This window comes from Oryzias latipes, chromosome 17, assembly GCF_053564925.1.
Source record: "Oryzias latipes strain Hd-rR chromosome 17, Olatipes_Hd-rR_3.1".
Taxonomy (NCBI): Eukaryota; Metazoa; Chordata; class Actinopteri; order Beloniformes; family Adrianichthyidae; genus Oryzias; species Oryzias latipes.
In genome coordinates, this window is record NC_136253.1 from 1,589,980 (window position 1) to 1,600,345 (window position 10,366).

Genomic DNA, 10,366 nt, shown 5'->3' on the forward strand with positions numbered 1-10,366 from the left:
TTGTGTTTTTAAAAGTGAACTTTTGTCTACTGTTGAACCTTTCGCTGCGCAAAGACTTCCTTCTTTTCTCTCGTCTTTCCGACCGTGCGTGGTCAAAAGCGCAGGGGAGATTTCCTTCAGGGCTGAAGGGAATTCTCCTTCGGGGTTCACTTCCCGTTGGAAACCCTCAACCTCCAGAGCGGAATAAGAATGACTCCAAAACAGTTATTCTGGGAATGACACCTTCTCCGTCCTCCTCATCCGTGCTCACCCCACCCCCCCCCCCATCTGCACCTGCAATCGCCCCTCCCCTTGTCTCTCGTGGATTGCACCCCGCTCAGCACACACACGCTGCAACACTACCCCTGTATTGATCAAGTGGTATAGGTTTATATGGGATTAAGAAAGTAAGCAGTGCTAGAAAATTGTGTTTCCAAAAAGTAATTGTTACATTAATCTAATTCTATGTCCCTGATTTCATTTTCATGTAGATGCAATCCTGCAGGAATTAAAAGAAACATGGCAGCAGCTAAAAGTGAAGTATAAAAACATAATTCAATCAGGTCAAATGTGAGCATGTCATGGATGTAGGCTTTGTTGACAATATTTGACATATGAAACATCTACATAGCAAGACCTAATGTTGTTTTCATTTTGTATATGTAATTGACTGCAACGAAAAACGGTAACGCTCAAACAAAAACGTATGGGGAAATGACAAAACATCGAGTCGAGGTCTCAAAATCCTCGTACGACGTAAATGTAATTCTCTACGAATTAATGCAGCCTCCTCGTCTATTGGGTCCTCCAAAAAAGGACAAGCCATTCTTGTCACTTAGATCGCGTGACGGAAATGTGGGCAATGAAGGTTGAAGCGATATATAGTGCTTCGTCTTTAAAAAGGGGAGGGGACCGGCAAAAACTTCGAGTTTGGAGAATAAAACCTGCTCCCGACCAGGTTAGGTTCACAGCATAAGTAACCATGGATACTGACTCCGAGTAAAAGTTAACTCTCTTTCAGAAACGGGTTTGACTTACTCTGCTTTCTCTGGTTTGACAAACCTCCGATTCTGAAACGGAAAACCCAGGGTTTCCCTGATTTCCGGGTTTATGAACTCAGAGTTTACACTTAACCTCCTTTGTGAAACAGGCCCCTGATCAGACTATCAAATGCGCAGAAACCATTGTCTGAAAAAAGTTGATAGAAGAATTTTAAACCTTTGACATGCCAGCTTTTAAAGGCATTATCTGTGACAGAGGGCAGGAAGAATGGATTAGAGGAAATGGGGAAAAATTTGCTGGCTTGTTGAAGTGCAAAATGTTTCCCAAACTGGAACCATATCTGGATAGAAGCTCTGACAATCGGGTTCATGTTTTGTTGTGGTCGATTTTGAGATGATGAAGAAGTTAGCAGTGGTATTGGATTAGACATCAGTTCCATTTGTGCCCAAACTTCCCCTTCATTGGTCTCATATAGATGCTTCCAATGCAATAATTTGGTGATGTTTGCTGCCCAGTAATAGAGAATAAAATTTGGGAGTCCTAGCCCACCTGCGTCCTTTGGTACCTCCAAATAGGTCTTTTTCATTCTGGGATTTGACTTATTCCAAATAAATGCTGCTACCATTTGATCTAGGTTTCTGAAGATGGATTTAGTTATGAAAATAGGAATCATTTGAAAAGTATATAAGAATTTTGGTAAGACGGACATTTTAATAATATTTATCCTGCCTGCAAGTGAGGTTGGTAACCAGGACCATTTTTTTAAGTCTTGTGACGTCTGTTCTTTTTTTTTTTCAAATTTATTTTTTATTGAAAAAGCACAGGATAAATTGTACATTGTTTTGACGTGTTACAATGTTCATGCTTTCTCAGTTTTTTAATTGAAAAACAAAAAAAACAAAAACAAAATAATAATAAATAAAAAAGGAACATGTGAGGAAGCAGGGAGTTTCAAAACATAAATGATATGACATGATTTCAGATGAGATCTGATTTTACAGGCTTAACATATTCTGTCCATATAGACCAAGTAGCGTAAAAAACATCCAGCCGTATTTGTAAAGAGTGTGAGATTCTTTCCATTATATAAATTCTTTGTACAACATCAATCCAGTCTTCTATCGTTGGCTGTTCAGGTTTAAGCCATTTTCTGGTTATTGCTTTCTTACTGGCTGCCAGCAGAATGTAGAGCAGTTTCTTATTTTTGTCGTCTAGGCCATCAATTTTACTCAAAAACAGACTTTCAAAAGACAAGGGGAAAACAATAGAAAACACATTTTGCAGATGTTCATGTATGTCAGACCAATACTTCTTGATAACCACACAGTCCCAAAATATATGGAAGTGATTGGCTCCATTGTTACCACACCTCCAACATTTACTATTTCCTAGGTATTTTTTTTGAGAGGGTGTAGTGAAAAACCTCATTATGCTTTTGTGACGTCTGTTCTAACAAAGATTCAAAGTTTCGAGTTCGTAGTTCCCCCATTGTGCGGGCGATGTTTATTCCTAAGTATTTAAATGTATCTTTTTCTACTTTGAAGGGGAAAGCGGAAAAATCACTGTCAATATTATTAATGGGAAACAACAAGCTTTTGGTGTAATTCAATTTATATCCAGAAATTTGACCAAATTGATCTAGTACCTTGAGTAGTCTAGGTATTGATATATATGGATTAGAGATAGACAACAGCAAATCATCCGCATAGAGTGACACTTTATGTATAATATTCCCTCTGGAAATTCCGGCAATCTGGTTGTCCCCTCTGAGAGCTATGGCCAATGGTTCAATCGCTAAGTCAAAAGGAGACATAAGGAGACAGACTACAGCCCTGTCTGCAACCTCTTCCCAATTTGAAAAAATCTGATAGTAGGTTATTCGTGCGTACTGCTGCAATTGGAGAGAGATACATTATTTTAATCCATTTTTTGAATGAGGGACCAAATCTGAACTTTTCTAGGACCGTGGATAGGTACCTCCATTCGATACGATCGAAGGCCTTCTCTGCATCTAAGGAGACTATTGTTTCAGATTTTTGTGTCTGTTTTTGTGTATATAGAATGTTGAGCAGGCGTCGCATGTTGTAGAATGATTGTCTGCCGGGTAAAAAAACAGTTTGGTCAGAATGTATAACTTTTGGCAATATAGTACCTATTCTATTAGCCAGAATTTTTGTCAGGATCTTGTAGTCGCTATTTAATAGACTTACTCGTCTATAGGAGCTGCAATGTAGGCGGTCCTTACCCTCCTTATGCAGCACTGCTATTGTAGCCTGATTCATGGTCAGTGGTAGTTTCTCTAAACTAAATGCCTCTTGATATACTACTTTGAGTATTGGAGCCAATTTATCGATAAAAGTTTTATATAATTCAATGGGGAAACCATCAGGTCCCAGGGCCCTGTTATTCTGCATAGATTTAATTGCCTGTTTTATTTCATTTGATGTTATTTCTCTATCAATCTTTTCTCTATCTTCTGAGGATATTTGAGGTACACTGTCAGAAAAAAGGGTACGGTTGGGGTACGTTTGTGAACACTTAGGGTACAAATGGTGAATTTGTACCCTAAGTGAGTCATAATTACACCTTAGGGTACTCATATGTACCATTTAAGGATAAAAAAGGTACAAATATGTTTCCAACCATCAGAGGGCCCATATTTGGACCCTTTATTCCACAAACAAAGGTACAATCACTTGTGTGACAAAAGTAATAATGCAAAGTGTATGAAACGTCACCCAAAATCATTTAATACATTGTTGGTTATTTGGAAAAGATGCACAAAATAACCAAATATATTTAAGAGACCACACATCTTTTATGACTAGTTCTGAACAGTACACAAGCAAATTATATTTTATTGATTGTGCAGAGCATCAAGATAATAACTTTTAAACATGTATTAGTGTGAGCCTGTTTTTTTTTTTTTTACTTATATATAAGTAAAAATATACTTATATTTAATTTAGAGCAAAAGCACAATGTAGACAAAATTATTTGATGTTTTTTACCTTATATGGTGTACTTTAACTTGGCCTAAGTTCAATTTAAATTTCTAGTTTTTGAGCTGTTAATTTAAGGTATTTTTTTTCTTATCATGCATTCTAATAAAAAAGTAAATTTCTCTGTTACTACGTTACATTAAGTGTACATATTAGTACCTTTTAGCTTTTGTACCTACACAGGAAAAATGAGAGAGTACTTTTTTCGGAGTTACCATCAGTAATTTTTGTTTAAGTAGGAGTAAAAACGTAGAGGAAATATGTTGGAGTAAACCAGCGAGACCACGCCCACTCTACTTTCTTAAGTTTCGTTTCTTCCGCCATTTTGTTATCCCGCAGCGGCCGGAGGAAGATAGAGGCTGTGACTGAGGTAAGTCTGCTAATTGCTCAAAAATAAGTTGGAAACTTGTTTTAAGTGGGTTCGCTTATTTTATCTGTAAGGAATAACTTTTGTGTAGTGGAATGCTGCTATTCCACCGTGTATGTGCCTGTGAGGAGATTGCAAACTACGAGCAGGACCAGGAGTTTGCTAACGGTTAGCCTCAGCCGTTTGAAGTTCAGCTAAATGCAACCATTAAATAAATTAAGCTGTTGTTTTTATTGGTGTTGTACCGCGTTCCGTTAAATACATTGAAATATATACATTTTTTCACTAGATAATTCTGTCGCCGTTTTACCGATGTACGCTGGCGTTGATTGATGCACCGGTTGTTGTTGCCTACCCCCCCCCCCTTTTTTTTTTTTCTTTCTGTCTTTCTTAGTAAGGAAGCCAGCTACTTTTGAAACGACCAGCTCCATAATTCCTACTGATATTTATCAGGTCCGTCGAATTCAATGCGTTAATCATTTTAATCTGTAATGTGTAGGAGTCCAAAAACGTTTTTTTTTTTTACACCGCAGTATGGCGGTTCTTCCCATTTATATGTCAGCCTGCCTTAGCTGCTGTGCGCGCGCAGCCACCATTTCTCGAATGCAAGACAGTGACAGACTGTTTAGGTTGTCATGATCGCTCATTGTTGGTCAAGCGAAGTTTACACTGTGTATTGTTGATTTTGATCATTCTCCTGCAGAGATTTTTTTTAAGTGGAGGTCCGTGATTCCAGATACTCGTCACGATTTCCCATACCAAAAACTCATCTATAAACCAGGAAAAAAAAAAAAAAATTTAAACGAACTTCCAAGAAATAAATCTGTAGGCCCTTAGAAGCCAGTGCATTGTCGTCAGTGTTTTTTTTTTAGCAGTTCTGCAAATTCTGCAACATTGCTGTGGCAGCTAGTGTGAACTGTATATTTGCCATTACTATTTTAAAATGTATTAATTCATTTGGAACAGGACTTCGATCTGAATAAATGCTGTGTTGGTACCTTTTGGTGTTGTAATGTTTTTTTCTTTTTTGTAATATATTATTATTTTTCCCACCAGGAAAGATGCAAGCTGTGCGTGAACATGTCGAACGCCAAAAAAAAAAAATGTTTTGAAGTTCAGCTGACCTACAAATCCTTTTGGGAATGCGGTGAGTGGAAACATCACAATTTCCAGCATTTTTCTTTACAGGAATCAGTCAACTTTGTGGGTAAACTGTCAGCTGTGATGCAAACAGATTTTTTTAATTGCTTTTTAATTTAAAGATAATTTCTGTGCTGTATTCTAAACATAATTCTGCTGTGTTCACAGCTGCCAAAAAGTTCAACATCCCAACCTTGGACTTGAAAGTCTTTGATGACTCAAAGACAGAAGTTGATGAGCAGGTTTTTGATCTCCTGTTGAAAAACCCAAACCTTGGTGTGTTTGAAATTTGTCTGGCCGAAGATACAAATCCAGAAGGTGAAGTTTTTCTTTTAAATTGTAGTTTATCTATTTTGTTTTGAATGGTTTTGGGTAAATTCCCCTTTGATGCCTGAATTTATTTCCAAGGGAAATAATCTGTGTTTTTGCTTTCAAGTACATGCTAAATTAAGAACATTTTTGAGCTGAAGAGTTTTGATTGTATATTTGCATCAATAGGAGTCTGAGGGTTAATGATTTATTTGACAGGATAGTGTGGGGAACAAAACACGGGCAAATAAGTATGAGTTTTATATCCTATTGCTGTCTTAGACAAGATAATAAATCTGCTAAACTGTTAAGTCGGTCAGTATTTAAAAATCTTTGTTTTTACTTTTTTGTTTTTGCTATCATACTAATTTAAATATTACAGCAACTCAAAGCTTTAATACTTTGACAGATCAGCCGAGTTGTCCTGCATAGAGCTGCAATACCAGTTCAAGTGGAGACACTGAAGTGGACTCAGATGACACCATAATGTTACAACACAGTCCTACAACAAGACGGAGAGTTGAAGACACCTCTCTGGCCAAAGTAAGTAAATAATCTTTTCAGTCATTTCAAGCATTCAAAGTCAGGCTGTCTTTCCAATTCAGTTTAGTTGTCAAACAGTGCAGTAAGGCAGATCATCCAAACTAGTTTAAAGTTTTCTAGGGAAACAGCAGATTGCACCGAGTGAGTAAGTCACAACACATTGAATACATTCTGGAATACTGTCCTCATCATACAAACATATAATTCTTCTGTATTTCCTTCAACAAAGATCTGCATAATTAACACGATATTGACTATACGGGCGACAGTGGCTCAGGTGGTTGAGCGGGTCGTCCAATGACCGAAGGGTTGGCGGTTCGATCCCCGCTCCCACCAGCCAAAAAATGTCGTTGTGTCCTTGGGCAAGACACTTCACCCTCCTTCACTTCACATTCCTTGTGTGAATGTGCATGAATGATCCCGGTGATGGTCAGAGGGGCCGTAGGCGCGAAATGGGAGCCATGTCTCTGTCAGTCTGCCCCAGGGCAGCTGTGGCTACAACCATAGCTTACCATCACCATGTATGAATGAGGAGTGAATGAATAATGGACACAATGTAAGCGCTTTGAGTGTCTTGAAAAGCGCAGATAAATCCAATCCATTATTATTATACAAAGACAGACATTGATTATGCAGTTTTTGAGGGGGAAAAATGTTTTCTGGGACATGGTTTCTGCAGTTCAATTGGAATTCACCTTCAAGTTCTCGACAGGACTGTTTTGCAGAGTTAACAGGCCTTAACTTCCCATCATGCCATTGTTTACGCTCCTGTTACCTTACAGTCCCTCACAACCCCCAAGCAACAGAATTGGCGTGCAATATTGGAGCTATCCAGCCTTCTAGATGTGAGCCAGATGCCAACTCAGACGAGAAGAATGAAGACAAGCGGAGCAGGGAGCTTGTGGCCTGCCAAATGTAGCTTGTACGTAACAACTACAAGCTTTCTCAAATTACATCTTTTCATCTGTTCCTGATTCATCCCAATTTGAGAAAATAAATATTCAGAAACACAGTTTTATTCTTAAATCTTATAACAATATGTCATCATAAAAATGCTACATTTTAAAAAATAACTTTCATTGGAGTGGGTCCCCCATTTTTAACTTGTCGCAGTATTTTTCTCATGATGGGCACGTTTAAAAGAACACGTTTGAAACTGCACATCTGAGAATTCACTCAAATTGGGATGAATCAGGAACAGACAAAATAAAGGCAGTTTGAGGAAGCTCTCTATTGTGACGCACCACATGAAATGAGGTGGGTCAGAGTCCCTCTGCTCTGCTCTATTCTGATGCGTCCACTTGCAGACAAACAGATCCATTAACATCTTCATCATACTTGTCTGAGCTTGATCTAAACTATGGCCGGAAAGCTTCAATATTGCTCAACATTTTGCTTTCACCACTAATGTTAGTTTTAGGTTGGAAGGACTGTAAGCTAGCGGGAGAGGGCGTAAACAAAGGGATGATCGGACATCAGCAGAGGGTAACTACTGTGTCAATAGCCCCGCCTACAACTCAGAAGTTAATTTCTGATCAACTCCAAACCACTCTGCACAAACTGTCTTTAAACATCATCTCAAAGTGCTTTAACCCCAGTAATCAGTGCTTGCAGTTGTATTTTTTATTATTAATATGGACTTTTAAATTTGATCCAATAGGTGGTTGCTGTCATTGGAGAGGATGCATCATCCGTTGAAGGTCATGTGAATGTCCTGCATATCCAGTACAGCAAAGTGCGAGAGGATATACTAAAGAAGTACCCTTTCTTGAAGACAACCTCAGGGGTCAGTGACATTTTAAATCAGTTCTCAGCTTAAAATACATTTTGAATGTCAATATGAGCTGAGACATCTGCTAAAATGATCATTAACAGCTTTAACTCAATTGTAAAAACATTGTAATTTTCTAAACTCATATATAAATATATAGTCATTCAAGCCAAGTAATATTTATACAATGAGATCACTAAAGGGAAATGGCAACAAAGAATATTAGACTGTTTTATGTCTTTTGTTTGTTTTAGTTAAAGTGAATGATTAATTTTCTAATTTTCTTCAATTTTCAGTTGTTTGATGTTGACCGAATGCATCCATCACCTGTCAGTTTAAGCCAGCGCTTCAAGGACGGCGTTTACCAGTATTGTGCCAAAGGTGCTTGAGCTTGTTCAAAGAAAAGCTCCATTGGCCAAAGTCTCCAAAGAATCAAGAGAAGAGAAGCTTGCAGAGGATCCACTAGGTATTGACATAAACGTAATCCTTGGTAATCTTTAGTGTGTTTTATAGTTCTTCTTTTTAGAATTCTTATCAATATTATCTTATCACATTTATGCATTTTATTATTTAAATTATGCATTTAAACTTGGTTCTGAGTTTACTTTTTTATTATCTATTTTTAGAAAATGTAGAATGCAGTAGAAAGATGTACTTAAAATGAGGTCTAGTGCTTCTTTTGTTAATGTCACAAGTTTTATTTCATGGTTTAAAAATGGTAACTGAAGTGCTATGTGCTGTTTACAATTGATCAAATGTTAAGGTTATAGTTACAATGAATGCAATGTGAACTGAAGGAAAAATATAGATTTTTCATTATTGTAAAATTGCTAATAATTGTAAATATATGCATCCTGTTGTGACACTGTACATACTGTGAAATGTCAGAATTGTAATTGTTTTGAATGTTTAATAAATGTGATAAACAGTATACTGGTCTTTTAATGTGCTGTATCTGGTACAAATTTGCCATCAAAGGGTACAAAAGGCTTGTCACTGGGGCAGTACCCTTAAAAGAACAAATTTGTACCTTTTTTAAAGGTACATTATGGTACCATAGCACTATAAGGTACAATTTAGTCCACAGAGGTACATATTTGCCTTTGAAAGGTACATACTGAAAGGGTACAGATACGCACCTATATGAAAGGGTACAACATTTGTACCCTTGAGGGTACTGCCCCAGTGACAAGCCATTGTACCTCTAAAGGTACAAATTTTGCACATTTTTTCTGACAGTGTATAGGTACATTTTCAAAAAATGTGTTAAGACTGTTTTCATCAGTTGGCTCTGAGGTGTAGAGATTAGAATAGAATAGTTTAAACTGGTCATTTATTGTCTCCAGATCTAGTGTTCTCTCCCCCGAGGTTTTGCAAATTTCAGGAATGGTATTAGCAATCATGGATGTTTTGGTTTGATATGCGAGGAGCTTTCCAGCTTTGTCCCCATGTTCATAAAATGTCTGTCTTGATTTAAATAGAAGGCGTTCTGTTTGTTGTGTAGACAGATTTTCGTATTCTGTGTTTAGCAGCAACTTCCTTTTGTAAAGATCAGGTGTTGGATTTTCTGCATATAAGCGATCAGTCTCTTTTATGTTATTAGTCAAGTCATTAATTCTTTGTTTATATTTTTTATTTTGGAAAGATGAGTAAGAGATAATTTGGCCCCTGAGATAGGCCTTTAGTGCCTCCCATATAACATTCATTTGCATGTCCGGAGTTTGGTTAAGTTCCAAGAAACATTGGATCTGGTCCGATAGCATTTTTTTAAATGAGTCTTTGGATAATAGTAGCGGGTCAAGCCGCCAGGCGGTTCTGCGTTTAGGGGGCTCATGCAGTTTGATATCCAGTTGTACTGGGCTATGATCGGAGATGACGATTGCATTATATTGACAGTCCAACGTATTGGGAAGCATCCTATTATCTAATATGAAGAAATCTATTCTTGAGTATGATCGATGTACTGGTGAGAAAAATGAAAACTGTTTAGAAGTTGGGTTCTTGTTTCTCCAAGGATCAGAAAGCGCGTATGATTCCATAAAATTTGCGATAGCTGTACCTGCTTTGGACATTTTGCTACCAAGTCTTGGGTTTGATTTGTCTAGAAGTGGGTTAAGGACACAGTTGAAGTCACCCCCTAAAATCAGCTGTGATTCAGTCAGATCTGGTATGTTTCCAAAAAATTTTTGAAAAAAGTTTGGGTCATTCCAGTTTGGTCCATATACGTTTGCTAAGGTGACCAGTTTGCCACAT

At 37.5% G+C, this 10,366-nt stretch overlaps 1 long non-coding RNA gene across 3 annotated transcripts; it reads left to right on the top strand.

The window, feature by feature from the left end:
* The first annotated feature begins 4,078 nt into the window (after positions 1–4,078).
* LOC111949056 (uncharacterized) lies at positions 4,079–9,044 on the top strand. Of its 3 annotated transcripts, XR_013650778.1 has the most exons (7): positions 4,079–4,353; positions 5,407–5,497; positions 5,659–5,808; positions 6,209–6,342; positions 7,125–7,264; positions 8,003–8,128; positions 8,410–9,044. It is a non-coding gene; the product is annotated as an uncharacterized LOC111949056 (long non-coding RNA). The 3 variants fall into 3 exon arrangements; XR_013650779.1 differs by lacking the exon at positions 7,125–7,264 and having other exon boundaries at positions 4,083–4,803; XR_013650777.1 differs by lacking the exon at positions 7,125–7,264 and having other exon boundaries at positions 4,085–4,353.
* Positions 9,045–10,366: the final 1,322 nt, after the last annotated feature.